The 19,341-nt window shown below is 38.8% G+C and overlaps 1 pseudogene; it reads left to right on the top strand.

Annotated features, from left to right (window-relative positions):
* LOC122491044 overlaps nt 1-15,495 on the top strand; it is a 91,227-nt pseudogene extending 75,732 nt beyond the window's left edge.
* The last annotated feature ends 3,846 nt before the right edge of the window (nt 15,496-19,341 follow it).

Genomic DNA, 19,341 nt, shown 5'->3' with positions numbered 1-19,341 from the left:
TTTTTTTCAAGAGTTAACTAGGTATTTTTCTCTTACTAAGGTACCAGGGAAGGTTAAATTTGACAAGTGATACACCAAAAATGTAAGAAAACGATGTGATTGCACAACGTGGAAACTCACATAATTTGACAGCGTTTTTCAAAGCTGATGATCTTCAACAGCTACGTTTTTTGAAAGATAACAGTCAAGCAAGATCAAAGTATACACTGTCTATCATACACACCATCGTTATTTTACAAGAGGTGTCAGGGTGATGCTTAAAACCCGTCCTATTTTTGAAAAGCATGCAAGATTAATTTCTGATAAAATTTCCAAATTCGAAGTGCATGGTGAAGTTTGGTATCACGTGGCAGATGAATCCACAATTGGGGTCCTCTTTGTCTCGTCTTGTCTGCAACTAGAATACGAACTTAGGCGTCTTTCCCATCTGACTCAAGCCTGTGTTGGCGTGCATATGCTGTGACACCCCAGCAGCCACTTCCCAAGGTAACTTGGATTGTAAGTGTATGAAATGCAAAAGCAAAAGCTTTGAAATTGCTCTCTGTCAAACATCACAGCGTTGGTATACACCATTGTGTGGCACGCATGCCATTTATCAAATAGCTTCAATTTAGCAAGCAGCGAAATGGAAAACTCACTTTCATGCCAAAGTGCTGTCATAACGGGGATTAGTTGGAAAAGGGGGAAGCCTCGGGGCTTCAGACGGAGGTTTCTGCGATAATATTCCACATGAACAATTCTGCTTGCCCCAGTATTCAGGAAAATCACTGAAGTCTATCAGAGAGCATTGTCATTTAAAGAAAGCGAGTGGGAGACCTCAGACTTAAAGTGCCTTTCATGCTTCTCCACATAATGACAATCAGGAGTCCACTGCCTTTTTCTGATTTATGCTTCTTCAGTTTACTGCCATCCATAAATATTTCTTCCCATCAATTCTGAACCAAGGCAAGAGCCCAAAACCTCGCTGAAGGATGATACATATCTACTGCACCATCAACCTCGTGCTCTTTGCCTCAAATATCCTTGTCATTCAGGCTACACTTTACCTTTCTTTCCCCAATAACTCCAACTAAGAACACCAGTTATGAGCATTCAAAAAACAACAACAACAACAAATTAATGCATCACCGACTGTCTGTCTGAACTGTAAGAAACCTTAGGTATTACATTCCTCTCCCTTTCTTTTCAGGATGGGATACTGAGAACTGAAGTGGGTTTTCACTGTAAAAAAAAACAATCCATTTGGGAATCCATCCTATTAGAAGTGAGGTAATGGGTTGGCTATCACAAATGAGTTCCTTACCTCAAGTCATGATCTCCTTTCTCCTGTAACATTATGATCACTCTTGCCTGGAGCTCAGTCAGTGTATGCTCTTCTTTATCCCCGTTTGCCAGAAGGGACTTTAGAAAAGGTTCTGCGGAATGACTTTATTGTGTTTAATCAAATTAAGACATGTAGATAATCATAGGCATTTATTTTATTTCAAAGGGAAAACTGACTTAGTTTCAGAGAGAGAAATATCTAGATGAAAACAATAGTAGGTTGCTCACCAATCACCCTGCCATCTTAAAAGGTAAAGTGGGCTTGGGTCTAAAGCAGAAGTCCTTTCACTGTGACAGTCTCTATTAACAGAATTCATCAAAAGAACAATAATTTTAAAAATTAAAGATGAGAGTTCAGTAAGTTTAAATTGGATGATATTGTTTTTCAAACTTGCCTATATAGCAAATCAGTAAGATCCTTCAAAAATCTGTAGGCTTAGGGAATATTACCTAACTGGTGGGTTCAAGCCCTGCGTCAGGCTCTGTGCTGACAGCTCAGAGCCTGGAGCCTGCTTCAGAATATTTGTCTCCCTCTCTCTCTCTGCCCTTCCCCTGCTCTCTCTCTCTCTCTGTCTCTCTCTCTCTCTCTGTCAAAAATAAACATTAACAGACGCCTGGGTGGCTCAGTCGGTTGAGCGTCTGACTTCAGCTCAGGTCATGATCTTGTGGTTTGTGGGTTGGAGCCCCGCATTGGGCTCTGTGCTGACAGCTCGGAGCCTGGAGCCTGCTTCGGATTCTGTGTCTCCCTCTCTCTCTGCACCTCCCCCACTCACACTCTGTCTCTCTCTCTCTCCTTCAAAAGTAAATAAACACTAAAAAAAGAAATAAACATTAAAAAAAGAAATATTACCTAATATGACCAGTACTCCTTACAAGAATATAATAGTACTTACTTTTTCAATATAATTATATCTCCACAGAATTTTCAGTGAGAGACTGTTTACCTGAGAATTAGATGTGGCCCAGCTTGCCCCAAATCTAGTGTTGATGATACACAGTTATCACTGTGGGTGATTGTGGAAGAAAATATTTACCATTTGTGGCTAAAGTAAATGAAAATTCTAAAATAAAGCCACTAAGCATTCCTCTTGGAAATAAAACCTTCTTGTGGAAGCAAATGTTCCACAAGGGAAAACAAAAACACTAAGACAGCCACGGATCAGTGTGTTGGTAAGAGAAAATAATACAGAGATATGTTTTACTTTCATAACTTGTCAAGTTCACTCTCAAGTTAATACTTAATAGGGAACTGTGAATGTATTGAAGTGTAAGATCTTTTTTCCTTTATCTCTTTTTCAAAATCATGTGAATTACCTCCTGTATACCCACTGTAGGCCGGGTTTTAGAAAAACCAGCTAACAAAAAAGTACACCACAAAATTCATTAATTTAAAAGTGAGCATGAAACAACTTATTTATTTGTGGTCACATGGTTAAACTCTTTAATTTTTCCCTTATAAAGTGATGGCTAAAAGAATTGGCTTTATAACGTTCAGAATAAAAGAATTCAATATTTTTCCAACGATGTAGTTAGTAAGTGATCAATTTAAGAGTGAGTGATAATGTTGCTGGATGATTCATAAGAAGGAAAACCCAGCTGGTCTATATATTTCCATGATGTCTTTAACTCTTTAACAGTACTTTCTTTCTCATCACTGTAATTGTTCTAATATTATAGCTTCTAAACCTGTAATGTACCTCAAGAAATCATCTCAACAAGCTCTTTGTCCTTCGGCAGAGAACTCAATTCAACAAATTGTTATTGAAAGCCTGCCACATAAGAGTCACTGTCCCAGGTCCTGGGGCAGATTCCAGAAATGTGGCTCTTGGTCTTAAGAAATTCACATTCTTCTCAAGAACTGAGTTCTTTGCCCAAGGTCCCTCAGCACAGGCATCTTTAAAAAACACATTATCTTCAATGTATTCCCTTGCAGAGTTGGCAAATTCTTGATAATGTGACAAAACAGACTATGTGGTGATAGGAGGATAATTTGTTCCTTGCTTTATATTATATTATACACCCACACATACACTAACATCACTTGAATTCAAAGGTAAGAAAAAGAGACAAAGCTGAAAACATACAAATTAGGAGCTGAGATATAACCATAGATGGAGAAGACTAATCTAGTAAAGGAAAACACCAAACTCTCCTTGAGAGGAATAATTTTCCAAGAAAATATGGATGCCAAAGGAAAACTGGAATATATCCAACAAAATGGAAGAAATAAGAAAATTGGACAAAAGCTGCATGTGCTCTCCTCCACTCCCCCAAAATGCAGTCAGACTAATTCTTTCAAACTTTCAAGGAACATATTCCACTATAATGTGTTCTCAAAAAGCCATCATATTTTTATTACTTATGCATCTATCTCCAATATCCAGCACAGTACCTGGCATATAAAAATCTATAATACAGGTATTTTGGGAGAAAATTGAAATGGCATTTGCCATTGAAAATACTTCACAGAATAAAGAAAAGAATGGATGCTACCATATTTAATTTACCAAGCTAGCATAACTCCAATTGAAAAACCTAAGAGGATTACCAAGCAAAAAAACAAAACAAAACAAAACCCCCAAACTATATAGACCTACAATCTTACTTATAAATACAAAGTCTAAAATATTCAACCAAACAGTAGCAAATCAATCCCAGTGTATATAAAAAGAAAAATGTTCCACGACAAAGTAGAGTTTACACTTGGAATGCAAGGGCAATTCAGTCTTATTAATACAAATCACCTTACCACTTACTTGAAGACTCATATGACCATCTCAAGACATGTTTATATGTTTTTGATAAAAGTTATTGCCTATTTCTGACAAAAAGGTTTTTTTATAAAATCAGAAGAAATAAGATACTCCTAATATGATTTTTTTAGAAAAACATCATAAATCTAATGCCAGCATTAAGATTAGTGAAATAAATTAAGTTAAAAAGGCAGAGATTTCCTTTTTCACTATGATCTTCTAACACTGTAGAGGTGTCCCATTGTTCCATTAGAAGAAACAAAAGCTATAAATATCAAAACTAAGAACATTATCGTAATTTGCATACAACTTGATTATCTGGCTGAAAAAACCAAGAGAATCAACTGGAATATGTATGTGAATTAAAAATAACTATTAGGGAGAGTGCTAACAACAGAAATATTAATATCAATCGCTTTCATATATATTAATAATCAATATTTTAATAAATAATTAATGTATACCATAATGAATAAAGTAATAACGATCAACAAAATAATTCAATTCAAATTAGCAGCAATCATGCAAAATATATTAGGATTGAGAGTAATAAGAATTGTGAAGAATATGTGAAAAAAATCCAACATTTGACAAAAGAATATAAAGACCTGAATAATGAAAATACCAACTTGCTAAAAATAAAAAGGAAAGTATTTAAAACAAATGTGGCAGACATGTTAATCGATTTTCTACATACAAAAATTTTTACGTAGCAAAATTAATATGGACTAATGAAACAAACAAGTAATTTACAAAGGGACAGCTTCAAGTGGTGAACAGAATTATGGAACTATTGTGGGGCACCTGGGTGGCTCAGTCCATTAAGCATCCGACTCTTGGTTTTGGCTCAGGTCATGGTCTCACAGTTGGTGGGTTTGCGACCCGCATCAGGCTCCATGCTGACAGCACAGAACCTGCTTGGGATTCTCTCTCTCTCCCTCTCTCTATCCCCATGTCCTGCTCACGCTCTCTGTCTCTCTCTCAAAATAAATAAATAAACTTAAAAAAATTCTTTAAAAAAAGAATTATGGAACTATGTTAAATTTTGTTTGTAGTTAAGTAAATATTAATAAAAGTGGGCATTATTTAAGGCCAATAAAATTGTGATTAAAAAGAATGCTGCAGGGGCACCTATGTGGCTCAGTTGGTTAAGCATATGATTCTTGATTTGGATCAGGTCATGATCTTATCATTTGTGGGTTCGAGGCCATATGGGGCTCTGTGCTGACAGCACAGAGCCTACTTGGGATTCTCTCTCTTCCTCTGCCTCTCTGCCCCTCCCTCCTCTCTCTCTCAAAAATAAATAAACTTAAAAAAAAAAAAGAATGCTGCAGCCTGCTATTTGGGAGTTTGGGATTGCACTCATATGCTGCTAGAGAAGTATCTTGACACAGCATTTGGGAAGGCATTTTGTTAATCTATATCAAAATTGAAGATATGAATCACTTTTAACTTATAAATTAAACTCTGGGAATTTACCCTAAGGAAAATAATTTAACATGTGCACAAGATATGTACATAACGATGCTTACTGCATCATTGTTTTTAAAAGAGCGTGAATATAAACACCCACCAATAGGGGAATGGTTAAATCAACTAGGGCATTTATGTACAATAAAATCCCCTGCTGCCATTAAACATGATGCATATTTATAATTATTGATGCGTGAAGATGTCTATGAATACAGTTAAATAATCCAAAATAAGCAAACAAAAAACAGAAACACAAGTTGCAAAACCTTTGTAAAGAAATAATTTTCCTACAGCTAGAACTCGCCCATGCGTAAATAGGTTCTGGAAGCATATAATGAGAAAAGTCCGTCAGAGTATGGGTCTTTATCCTCTCGTGTGCATTTTCCCGTGTTTTCTGAATTTTCTGCAGTGAGTCCATATGGGTTTTTTTTTTTTTAGTTTACTTTTTTTTTTAGGTTCACCACAGGTAAATTGAGGGGAAGGTATAGGGATTTCCCATATACCTCTCACCCCAACACATGCATAGCCTCCCCCATTTTCCATATATACTTTTCAATATGAAAAAAATAAAGGTTCAAAGAGAAAAGTATTATATAGGGTTAAGGGAGCTCTGAGAAGTAAGCTTGCCTTATATACTAAATTGCTTCCTGTATGAGCCACCTTTCCTTGATGTGTGTGTGTGTGTGTGTGTGTGTGTGTGTATGTATATATATATATATATATATATATATATATATATATAATTGAACTTGAAAATGAATCAGACCAATGAGAAGTGCTCTTTCCTCTCTAGAGCACTTATGCCCTGCCTAAGTAACTACAGACAGACCATCCCATGGAAGCCAGTGTTGAGAAAGGCCTCTTGAAATACAATGTATGTTCTCTCATTTAAAAAGCCAGCCTTTTAGGGTTGGCTGGGTGGCTCAGTCAGCTGAGTGGCTGACTTCAGCTCAGGTCATGAGCTCACAGTCTGTGAGTTCGAGCCCTGTGTCAGGTTCTGTGCTGACAGCTCAGAGCCTGGAGCCTGCTTTGGAGACTCAGAGCCTGGAGCCTGTGTCTCCCTCTCTCTGCTCCTCCCCTGCTGTGTTCTATCTCTCTGTGCCTCTCAAAAACAAATAAATGTTAAAAAAAACTTTTTTTAAAGCCAGCCTTTTGTATAAGAACATAAATCGGTACGATCATTTTTAATATCTGGCAGTGCCCACTAAAGCTAAATAAACCTATATCCTTTGACCCAGTAGCTTCACTCCTGGGTCTATTCCCAAGACAAACAGATGCTTAGGTTCAATGAAAGAACTATACAAGGGGCGCCTGGGTGGTGCAGTCGGTTAAGCGTCCGACTACAGCCAGGTCACGATCTCGCGGTCCGTGAGTTCGAGCCCCGCGTCGGGCTCTGGGCTGATGGCTCAGAGCCTGGAGCCTGTTTCCGATTCTGTGTCTCCCTCTCTCTCTGCCCCTCCCCCGTTCATGCTCTGTCTCTCTCTGTCCCAAAAATAAATAAACGTTGAAAAAAAAAAAACTATACAAGAATGCTCATGGAAATTTCATTAATAAGAGTTAACTAGGAATGACCCAATGTCCATCAAAAGAAAATTATGGTATACTTCTACAGTGGGATACCACACGGCAAGGAAAAAAGATAGGCTGGTGTCAAATGAAACGATGTAGATGAATCATAAAGACCTAATTTTGAGTGAAGGAACCCAGTCATGAAAACATCACTACTATTTGATTCCATTTACCTCAGTTCAGAAAAAGAAAAAAGTCATCAACTGTAATAGAAATCAGAACAATAGGTGGCATAGGGTGGAGTTATTCCCTTAGAAGAGGACAAAGGACCTCCTGGAGGCCTAGAAATATCTCAGCCTGGGTGGAGTTCAGATGGGCGTGCACATATGTTTACTGAGCTATGCATTTAAATTTGTGAATTTAATTTATGTATGAGTTATACTTCAACTAAAAAAAATTTTTTTTAATTTAACTAAAAACAAAACCCAATCTTTCCAGAAAGAAGAAGAAGAAGAAAAAAAAAAAACCACAAAAAAACAGGTCAGCACACTGAGCAGAGGCCATTTCAGGGTAAGTATTACAAAGTCAGCACATTTTCAAGAGTAGGGAAGATTATTGTATCATCTGAATACACCTAATTATTATAACTGGCCAGCAGTCATTTATAGAAATTGTTCATAAATATTTAAACATACTGCCTGGAAACATTTCTAAAGAGCTTTTAATACTTTTCAGTTAAGGTACATTGGTGTGATTTTCCAAGATCATGCTCTTGACATTGAAGTAATTGAAAAACCCAGTGCATTCTAACTAATCCCAGTAACAAAGAAATCTATTGTTTTCTTGCCCATTGTTTTATTGTATATTCATTTATTTTAGGCCCATCGTATTCATTCTGCTTAATCGAGTCTCCAAATAGGGAATTCCTACCTGACCCTTCCCAATCTGCCCACCATTCTAATGTTGCCAAACTCCCTCCACCTGAGGGCTCTGAGTCAGGCTTCTGTTGGCAAAGCTGCTGGATGGTTTATCTATAAGAGAGGGAGGATGGAGGAGAATTTGCCAAGGGCAAACTATAAAAATGTCATGAGCAGTCCTCACAATTTTAAGATCCCTTTTTAAAATTATTTCATTCTGTCCTTTCTATACTGAAATATTTTGATTTCCAGAAAGCATTCTGAGTACCAAAAAGCAAGCATTGTACTACAAAGCTGCAAAAGTGCATAGCATAGTTACAATTTATGCATCTTGCTTTCAGGCATACAGTTTACTTATTCTCTAACACTGGCCCAAGCTTCCTTATAAGCCCTATTATTCCCCAGAGAAATGGGAACAACTCAGACCTGCCAATTAATGAAGTCACAGATTTTTACGATTCAACAGTTTCCTTGCAGTATAAACATTCGGTCCTTCTAAGTTGGACACTTAATCAGGTCTCTGAACATTCTAAACGGTCTTTTTGGAAAGACTGTCTTTTCAGACAAGATGGCCATATACTTTTGTCTTTCCTCACCATTCCATTGCCTTTTTCCAAGATGGTCTTTGTGTATCTGGGGAGTGACATGGGAGAGGTGTCCCCAGTGGAACTTTACAGTTGGAGAGTGGAGCAGCTCTCGCATTGTAGTGTGTCTTCTTCCTCAGGTATCTTCCTGAGGAGATGCCCTTTGTCTGGTAGCTTGTGTGATGTCCGACCTATTGCTATTTGCACCTAAAGTAGGTGCGTTGATCTCTCTCAGCTGGGTCTAGGTTCTGTTCTAACTGGTGTCACAAAGGTCTCTGAACACCTGCACATTCTCCATCCAGCCCTTGGTCTACGTGCTCTACACTACAGGTCCCTTGACTCTCAGCTGGGTAGGCCCTAAGGCAGAGACACTTGACTTCAGCTTCACTGTCTGCCTTGGGGGACCTGTGGAAATCCTGACCCTCCAATCAGGCCATAGGATGGTGGTCCTCAAGAAATTTCTGGAGGACTTGTCAGAACACAGGCTTCTGGCCCCCACCCTCAGAGTTCCTGACGCAGCAGGTCTAGGGGGAGGTCCAAGAATTTGCATCTCTAACACGTTCCCAGGTGATGCTGCTGCTGCTGTCATCCTTTGAGAAGCATTGGCCACAGGAGAGCTAAGCCAAGCTCAGGAAAGCTTCAGTTTCACTGTGTTTAACTTCATCTTGATGTGGCTTGATGACCACTTATGAGACTGTTATCTTCTGGAATCCCTAATGTGAATTTTAAAAAACAGCCCCCTGTTTCGGATGTTTCCTTCATCTAACACCCTGGTGTCTCTTTGGGCTGCTTATATTTCCCACTCCCTATCTTACTTCCCTACAGCCTTTCATTCTTTAACAAACCTTTCAAACCAGAATAACTGGATTTGGCTTTCTGATTTCCTATTTGCCGTATTCTCTTACCGTAGGCAACAAGCCAATGGCACAGCCGCCATAGATGGCTGGGTACTTTCTTTACACTTGATGGAAAATCTGGTTTTATAAATGGTCAAGATATTTAGAAAATTCTGGTTTTCTGTCCAATTCCTCTATAGCAGCAGGCAGTGGGATGTCTCAGGTTAGCTGGAGGGAAGGCTATGACCATGGAATTCCAAAGTACAGATGTCATTAATATTTTGATAAATTATCCTTGTTACAGATAATGTTCATTGAGGACCTTGTTCTAATGCTTTCTTTGAGGGACTAGTGCCCAAGGGCTCAAATTACAGAGCATGTCATCTATTATAAAGTAGAAAGCAAATATACCCCTAGTGCTAAAACAGTATTTATATTACTCAATTAGACATTATAGAACCAAAAATCTCTATATGCTGTAATCATTTTCAAATATTCATTTTCCTGCCAATAGCCACATTTTGCCAGGTTGTGGAGACAAAGCAAGTTGGCAAGATGACGAGAAACCTGTAATTTGCAGCACAGAAAACCTTTCTGCTGCCAATTTCATGGGCAGGTGCCTGGGACTTGATAAGATGTGAGAGAAAAATTTGTTGCTATGATTCTGAACTTTATAGAAAGCTACTTCCTGCTATTTTAATGTTCATGACCTCAAATCCATGCTGCTGAATTTTTTTAGGTAGTTAAGCTATCTTGGTGGGCCTAGCACCATAATACACTCTCTAAATCTGGGGAACAAACATGATATTTAAACAGGTGTAAGGTCTAGAAAACAAACCAGACTCCAGAGTAGCAAACTGCCTAAACTCTTTTGAGTATTCCTTATTTATGGGGCTCACTAGCAACTGATTTACTTGATGTCTTGGCATTGAATTTTGTTGAATTTCTTGAATTATCTTTTTTTTAAGGCTTATTTATTTTGAGAGAAAGTGCGGGCAGGGGAGGGGCAGGCAGAGAGGGAGACACAGAATCCGAAGCAGACACAGAAATCGAAGCAGAATCGAAGCTGTGCTGACAGCTCAGAGCCTGACGCGGGGCTTAAGCTCATAGACCGTGAGATCGTGACCTGAGCTGAAGTCGGATACTTAACCAATTCAGCCACCCAGGTGCCCCTCTTGAACTATCTTTAAAAACAATCAATGTTTAAACCATACCAAAGGTATGATGGTTGGAGTATTTGCTGAGTATATCAGCCAGAAATGGAGTACAATCATTGACCCCTTACTGATAGAAGAAAATTCTTTCTTAAGCCCTTGTTTACTTTTGGATTTGGTCATATAACATTTAATTTCTATTAGTATGGGCACAAAGGAAATTTTTACAGTAAGAAAGAGGCAAAGGCAGCATTGTTGTGCATTGTTTATTGGTCCCCCATTAAGGGTCTGACCATGAACACCATCTCCGTTCAGTGAAATGTACCTTCTTCATAGACCTCATAAAGAATGGGCATCTGATTTTCCTAAAGTAGATCCTGGTACTCCCATTTTATCTAGTCTGTTTTTAAAAAAATTTTTTTAACGTTTATTTATTTCTGAGACAGAGAGAGAGACAGAGCATGAGCAGGGGAGGGGCAGAGAGAGGGAGACACAGAATCTGAAACAGGCTCCAGGCTCTGAGCTGTCTGCACAGAGCCTGACACGGGGCTTGAACTCACGGACCGCAAGATCATGCCCTGAGCCGAAGTCGGATGCTTAACTGACTGAGCCACCCAGGTGCCCTGTCTAGTCCGTTTTTGTTGCAAGTTTCTATAGTTCCTTTCTCATTAGGGAGGGTCTTTACTGTGAGGACAGTTATTGAGAAGTGAAGAAAGCTATTTTCAGGGGAATCTACTTTGAGTAATATTTGTTTTTTAATCAGCCTAATATGATGGAAATATACAGGACCAAAAAATGAGGAAAACTGAGTTCAACTTCCATTTCAGGCACTAATATTGTGCATCTTAGAACAGGTGACCTTTCCTGTCTGAATTGCTTTTTAAAATAGAAAGCTCTACCAGAAGATGTCTATTCTTCCTTCTCCTCTGTTTTAACAATATGAAGATTTGTGTTAGGATGCTGTAGGAATTCTTGGCATGCTCACACTCCCTCTAAGCTGCCCACTACCATCCCAATTTGCTTCAGCCCAGCAAAGAACCTAGCAAGATGCTCACAGCTTGTGCTCATGTTCTGTGTGTGTGTGTGTGTGTGTGTGTGTGTGTGTGTAAGGGGTGGATTTACTGAAGCTACTTTTTTTTTTAATGTTTATTTATTCTTGAGAGAGAGACAGAGGACAAGCAGAGGAGGTGCACAGAGAGAGAGGAGACACAGAATCTGAAGCAGGTTCCAGGCTCTGAGCTGTCAGCACAGAGCCCAATGTGGGGCTTGAACCCACGAACCACGAGATCATGACCTGAGTCGAAGTCGGATGCCCAACCAAGTGAGCCACCCAAGCGTCCCTACCTGAAGCTACTTCTAAGACTTATGCAGGGTCTGCCTCCTAGGGTGCTCTCTAGAAGCACACCTTTTGGGGTACGCCATGAGAGACTAGCTAAGGAAATGGAAGAATTTGGCCCAGGGGGTCTTATGGTAGAATGACTAGACTCCTTCTCTTGTAGCCAGGATTTTTATTGTCAAACAAATGTGTTATCTAGAGATCAGGGCAACTTACATTACTATTTAAAAGCTCTTGTCAGGGGCGCCTGGGTGGCGCAGTCGGTTAAGCGTCCGACTTCAGCCAGGTCACGATCTCGCGGTCCGTGAGTTCGAGCCCCGCGTCGGGCTCTGGGCTGATGGCTCAGAGCCTGGAGCCTGTTTCCGATTCTGTGTCTCCCTCTCTCTCTGCCCCTTCCCCGTTCGTGCTCTGTCTCTCTCTGTCCCAAAAATAAATAGACGTTGAAAAAAAAATTAAAAAAAAAAATAAATAAAAGCTCTTGTCAGTCTGTTTCCTGCATTTTTGTCTTGGTAGGGGATGGTTTCAGCCCCTTCAGGAAGCTCCTTTCCCCTACCACTAACTTCATGATCTACTGCAGTTTTTAGAATTTATGTTGGATCATGAACAGTGCATCTCCAAGATGCACATCAAAGCCTGCAGGAAGTCTGAAAGCCAATCAAGACAATGGCCTGGAGACGTTTTCCAAGGTTGTGATTGTGCTTGGGGTCCTTAGCACTCCAAATCCTGAGAAACACAGAGATTTCATTCTACAAATTTGCAGGAGTCCATTAGTGGTCACCCAGCCATGATATATTCACTTGCCATCTATCACTGAGTCAAGTCCCTAAAACAGGACCCTTATGAAGCTTTAGTTATGTTTATAATTACCCTATCCTCATTGAATCTAATTTGAATACCTCCACATAAAATGCCAGGAAAGGAGTTATATGTACAAAGCAGCTTTTAATTAAGAGGGGAAGCACCTATGTGTACTTTCCTGTTTGGTGCTCTTTTAGTTTCCTTAATGTAGAACATGGCATATCAGCATTTAAATGGCTTCTGATTAACAAGCACTTGTTTCAAGGCTACAGAGACTGAATAAGATAAACACATATTAACAGAGTGGGAACAATAATAAAAGGAAATAAGTGTCACTGGTTTAAAATGCATATTGTAAGTGATTCTAAAAGCATGAAAATGCAGTTATTAAACCAGCATGGAGGACCATGGGCCTATTTTATTGAAGTAATTAAATACTCTCTTCAAGTTTATGGCTCCTTGGATCATTTTAGGCAAATGAAAATTGGAGGCGAAATGTTAACCGGTGCCTAATGGATGACAGCCAACTTGACTTCTTGATGTCAATGGACACAGTAGCTGAGTTTCTTGAGGCCCATTTGCTACAGAAAAGCATGGCCTGTTGAATTTGGGGTTGAAGTTGGAAGAGTTCAAAGAAATGGCATTGTAGCCAGTGGTTTCTTTCAGTTGTCACATAATTACAGGATTGACAATAACAACAGAACTAATAATATTGGAGCCTTAGGAGCACTTAGTACATGATAGCACTATTTCAGGCAGTTAATAGGTGTTAACTCATTTGAACTTGACCATAACAACATGTGTAAGAAGCATTCTGTCATCATACTGACCATTAGATCACCCCCTTAGCACCCTCCAAATCAGAGGCGCTTTCTCATCCCTTGACACTCCGTGAACATGGATTTTCTCTCTTCTTACAGTGCCTCATGGTAGGCATCTTCATTTCCGTTTACTCCTCTCTGGCCCTTTCACTACTAGAATACAAGCTGACTGAGATCAGAGACTCTATCTTACTAACCACTGTATCTCATACTGTCTACGTCACTGATTTCTCCTTCACATATTTGTAGAATTGAGAATTTGCATAAATTAAGAAACACCGCCCTGCAGCCAGGTCCTCAGACACACATGGCTTTGTGCACACTGGCCGTGGCCCACTACCTGATTAGCAGGGCGCATCTTACGTGCCAGACAGTAGGCTCACGGAAGAGCAGCTGTTCAACTGTGGGGATGGCCTCACCCACAAGGACTTTCTCTTCTTGCTGGGTACACTGACTTCACTGCAGACCAGGTAGGCAGGACTTCTGCTCTCATCAAAAACCTCATTCTGGGAGCACCTGGATGGCTGGCTCTGTCAGTAGAGTGTACAACTCTTGATCTTGGGGTTGTGAGTTTGAGCCCCACATTGGATGTAAAGTTCACTTAAAAATAAAATTAAATTTAAAAAAATCTTTAAAAAAGAAATCACTCTGAAGACCCTACTGGTTTCCTTACCCATGAACACACTCACAGAGGCTAGCACGGCCATAACAATAGGCCTTACAGGTGGTATTGGCTTCATCCACCACAATTGTACACCTGATTTCCAAGTCAACAAACTTCAGAAAGTGAAGAAAGACGAGCAGGGTTTCATCATGGACCCTGTGACCTCAGCCCTGAGGACAGAATGTGGGATGTGTTTGAAGCCAAAGCCCAGCATGGCTTCTCTGGTATCCCAACCACCAACACATGGGCTGGATGGGGAGCTGCTTGGTGGGCAGTGATCTTCTCAAGGAGGAAGAACATGACTGGCTTTGGGAAGAGATCATGATGAAGAAGGAATACTTGGTGGTAGCTCCTGCAGGCATCACACTGAAGGAAGCAAATAAAATTCTGCAGCACAGCAAGAAGAGAAAGTTACCTATTGTAAATGAAGATGGTGAACTAGTAGCTATCATTGCCCAGACAGACCTGAAGAAGAACTGGGATCACCTACTGGCCTCCAAAGATGCCAAAAAGTAGCTGCTATGTGGAGCAGCCACTGGCATTCACGAAGATGACAAGTTTAAGCCGAGCTTGCTAAACCAGGATGCTGTGGACTTAGTGGATTTGGACTCTTCTCAGGAAAACTCCATCTTCCAGATCAACATGATCAAGTACATGAAAGGAAATACGCCAGTCTCCAAGTTATTGGAGGCAATGTGGTCATGGCTATGCAGGCCAAGAACCTCATTGATGCTGGCATAGATGCCCTGTGGATGGGCATGGGCAGTGGCTCCATATGCATCACACAGGAAGTTCTGGGCTGTGGGTGGTCCCAAGCAAAGACAATGTACAAGGTGTCAGAATATGCATGGTGTGTTGGTGTTCCTGTCATTGCAGATAGAAGAATCTAAAGTGTGGGCCATATTGCCAAAGCCTTGGCCCCTGGGGCTTCCACAGTCATGATGGGCTCTCTCCTGGCTGCCACCACCAAGGACCCTGCTGAGTACTTCTTCTCCGATGGATTCCGGCTAAAGAAATATTGTGGTATGGGTTCTCTTGATGCCATGGATGAACATCTCATCAGCCATAAGTGATATTTCAATGAAGCTGACAAAATCAAGGTGCCCAAGGGGTGTCTAAGGCTGTTCAGGACAAAGGGTCCACCACAAAATTTCTCCCCTACCTTATCATTGGCATCCAGCACTCCTGAGAGGACACTGGTGCCAACAGTTTGACCCGAGTCTGAGCCATGATGTATCCTGGGCAACTCAAGTTTGAGAACAGAATGTCCTCAGCTTAGGGAGAAGGTGGTGTCCATAGCCTCCACTTGTATAAGAGACTCTTCTGAAAAAGGACATAGCATATCCTCCTGGTTTTTCAATACAAGTTTGGAAAAAAAAAAAAGAAATACTATGTAGCTTTCTTTTTCTCTCAAAAAATATTTCAGGATATGTTTAAATATTCATAGCTTTGATTTAAAAGTTAGAAAATATAGTTACAAGGAAGTATACAAATTTTCAAAACTGTTGTTATGTATATAAGGGCATATAGATTAGAATATATACAAAATTGAAAGTTATCACCTCTGGACAGGAAGACGATGGATAATCTTTATTGCCTTTCTATTTTCTAAAACAAAGTTGTTATAAGACTATAGTAAATGTTGGCTTAAAATATTAACTTATTTTAATATAATTATGGTTTTGTCAAACAACTTTTGCTGAATTTTAATGGCATGGAGAATAAACAGAAAAAAAACAAACAAACACCTGACATCCAGTAAGTGTTTCATAGAAATTTCTAAGGGAGGATTTTATCTGTCTATTGAAAAAATCCTAGTTTTATTGATTAAAAGCTGAGTAAGGTATTATCAGGCCTTTTCTTATTTCTGTCTTCCACACAGGCTTAATTTATTATTTGTTTCCAAGAGTAAGATGTGGAAACCCTAGAACTCTCCGGCAGTCTGCATATAGAATCTTGCTTCAATATATCAGGTGAGGGGCAAACAAGAAAAGAAGCTTTTTTGGACAGCTATTCTTTCCTGAGACCCTCTGAAATTTTGGCAGGATTGGGATTACTCTAAATAACCTTTCTTTGAACAACTTGGAGTAGTCAGGATCCTTTAAAACCATACTTGTCAAGCTTCTTATTGATCAAAGCCTTTCTTCCCCTTCAAAGCTACGTGGCTGCTATGAAGAAAATACTTCCAACAGACTCCAGGTAAGTCTACATGGAACTATTTAAAGGTCAGCTAATACCAACCCAGCAAATTCTGCAGCAGGTTTTAAATCTATGACAATTAGAAGAGGTTTTTATCTTGTTGCTATGGTTAAGTAAAACTTTTGTCCTGTCTGCTTTTTGGTTACAGTAGTAATTCTGTGCCTAGTTACTTCATATAAGGGTTCAACTGGTCACATAACAATGGATAAGATGACGAGTAAGGGAGAAATCTAATCTGAAAGGGGGAACAATATGCCATAAAACACTTTTGTATTTGATGAAACTAGCCTGATATACATTAAATCACCTTCCAGAAGCACTTGGAAAATCTGACTTTCTCAGATTGGCTCCTTTGTTATTCCCAATTTGCTGAGTAAGTTTTATTTAATGTTCATATTACTCAACAAAATTCCTGCAATTTGACTTACATATTCTGCTTGATTATAAATGATCAAACTCTCTTTCCATGGTGTTGAGGATCAGAAAACACCTCAGTATTTCTTCTCTTCAACATAAATATACTTAAATGGTAGTACCCAGTACTTCTCTAAATAGTCTGTCAATGTTAAAAGAATGAAAGAAAATACACACAGTATTCCTAAAATTCATTTTTACTTCTGTTTTACAAACAATGGATGCTCATTATAGAAAAAATTGAACACACAGAAGAAAAACTGAATATAGATATAACTCATATTTCTGCTATTTTGAAATAGCCACTGTTAACATTTGGTATATACCCTTTTAGATTTTTCCCCATTTTGTAGATAGATACAAAGAGAGACATATTTGTGGAAAAACATGATCATATTTTATATTTATATCTGTTTTCTATTTCTTGAAATAGCAAAAACATCTGTGTATGCTATAAATGTGATCCCACATTTAAATCTTTAAAGTCTTTTTAAATAATAATATTCTTTATTTTAAAAATCTCTAAAATAATAATATTCTATTATTTGATAGTATCACAACTAAACAATCCTCATGTTTGGAGATTGAAGAGATTTGTAACTATTTGTTATTATAAATATTATTGTAAAGAATATCTTTTTCACTAAATTCCTAATCAGTTCCTTAGGTTACATTTTTGTGAATGTAATTTCTTCCTCAAAAGGTACATACATTTTAAAGCTTTTATGATTTATTGACAGATTACCCATTGATGCCACTTATGAGAGCACCATTTCTCCAAATCTTTTGCAATACTTAGTATTACTACCTTTAACTTTTAAATATCATGGCATTGAAGTAACTATTTTGAATTTCTTTAATTTTTAGTAAAATTAATTTTTTCATATATTTATTATTCAACTGTATTTATTCCTTTGTGAACTGTCTTATTGCACACTTAAGTGTGGTAAAATTTTTCATATTTACTCTTGAGGTAATTATATATTTAGGATATTAATCCCTTTCTTTGCCATTTCTGAAAATAAGACTTTCTCCAGTTTTCATTTGTGTTGAATTTTATTCATGTTTTTATTTATTTTTATTTTTTTTATTTTAAAAAAATTTTTTTAACGTTTTATTTATTTTTGAGACAGGGAGAGACAGAGCATGAACAGGGGAGGGTCAGAGAGAGGGAGACACAGAATCCGAAACAGGCTCCAGGCTCTGAGCTGTCAGCACAGAGCCCGACGCGGGGCTCGAACTCACGGACCGCGAGATCATGACCTGAGCCGAAGTCGGCCGCTTAACCGAATGAGCCACCCAGGCGCCCCTATTCATGTTTTTTTTTTTATGAAATTTATTGACAAATTGGTTTCCATACAACACCCAGTGCTCATCCCAAAAGGTGCCCTCCTCAATACCCATCACCCACCCTACCCTCCCTATTCATGTTTTTAAATACGTCTTTTTTTTAATTCTTAAAACACCCAAACTAACTCAAAAGAGGTATCAACATAAAATTATTCATAGAAGTGTTAGGCTGGATCATACCAAAGTCTAACTTGACCCTTTTCCCCCAAGCTGGACAAAATCTAACTCCACCCTGAAGGAGTTATATTTGGTCCTTTCCTTAGCAACTTTAAACAAACAAACAAACAAAACAAACAAACAAAAACTTTAGTAAACCATTTTGACCCTGTATCTCAGGGTCTGTTATCAATAAGATAATATAGTTACCCCAAAATGTTTTTGTCTCATATTTCTTCAAAGAATACTCACAGTTTTAAGGGAAACAATCAGCAAAACTAAAAGGCAACTGACAGAATGGGAGAAGACATATGCAAGTGACATATCAGATAAAGGTTTAGTATCCAAAATCTATAAAGAACTTATCAAACTCAACACCCCAAAAACAAATAATCCAGTGAAGAAATGGGCAAAAGACATGAATAGACACTTCTCCAAGAAAGACATCCAGACGGCCAACTGACACATGAAAAAATGCTCAACATCACTCTCATCATCAGGGAAATACAAATGGCTAACATTAACAACTCAGGCAACAACAGATGTTGGCGAGGATGTGGAGAAAGAGGATCTCTTTTGCACTGCTGATTGCAATGCAAACTGGTGCAGCCACTCTGGAAAACAGTATGGAGGTTCCTCAAAAAATTAAAAATAGAACTATCCTACGACCCAGCAACTGCACTATTAGGTATTTATCCAGGGATACAGGTGTGCTGTTTTGAAGGGACACATGCACCCCAATGTTTCTAGCAGCACTATCAACAATAGCTAAAGTATGGAAAGAGCCCAAGTGTCCATCGATGGATGAATGGGTAAAGAAGATGTGGTATATATATATATATATATATACACAATGGAATATTACTCATCAATCAAAAAGAATGAAATCTTGCCTTTTGCAACCACGTGGATGGAACTAGAGCGTATTATGCTAAGTAAAATCGGTCAGTCAGAGAAAGGCAAATATCATGTAACTTCACTCATATGAGGACTTTAAGATGCAAAACAGATGAACATATGGGAAGTGAAGCAAAAATCATTTAAAACAGGGAGG

This window comes from Prionailurus bengalensis, chromosome C2 (genome assembly GCF_016509475.1).
Source record: "Prionailurus bengalensis isolate Pbe53 chromosome C2, Fcat_Pben_1.1_paternal_pri, whole genome shotgun sequence".
Classification (NCBI taxonomy): Eukaryota; Metazoa; Chordata; class Mammalia; order Carnivora; family Felidae; genus Prionailurus; species Prionailurus bengalensis.
The sequence above is the reverse complement of the archived record's forward strand: the minus strand, read 5'-3'. Positions and strand labels throughout refer to the sequence as shown.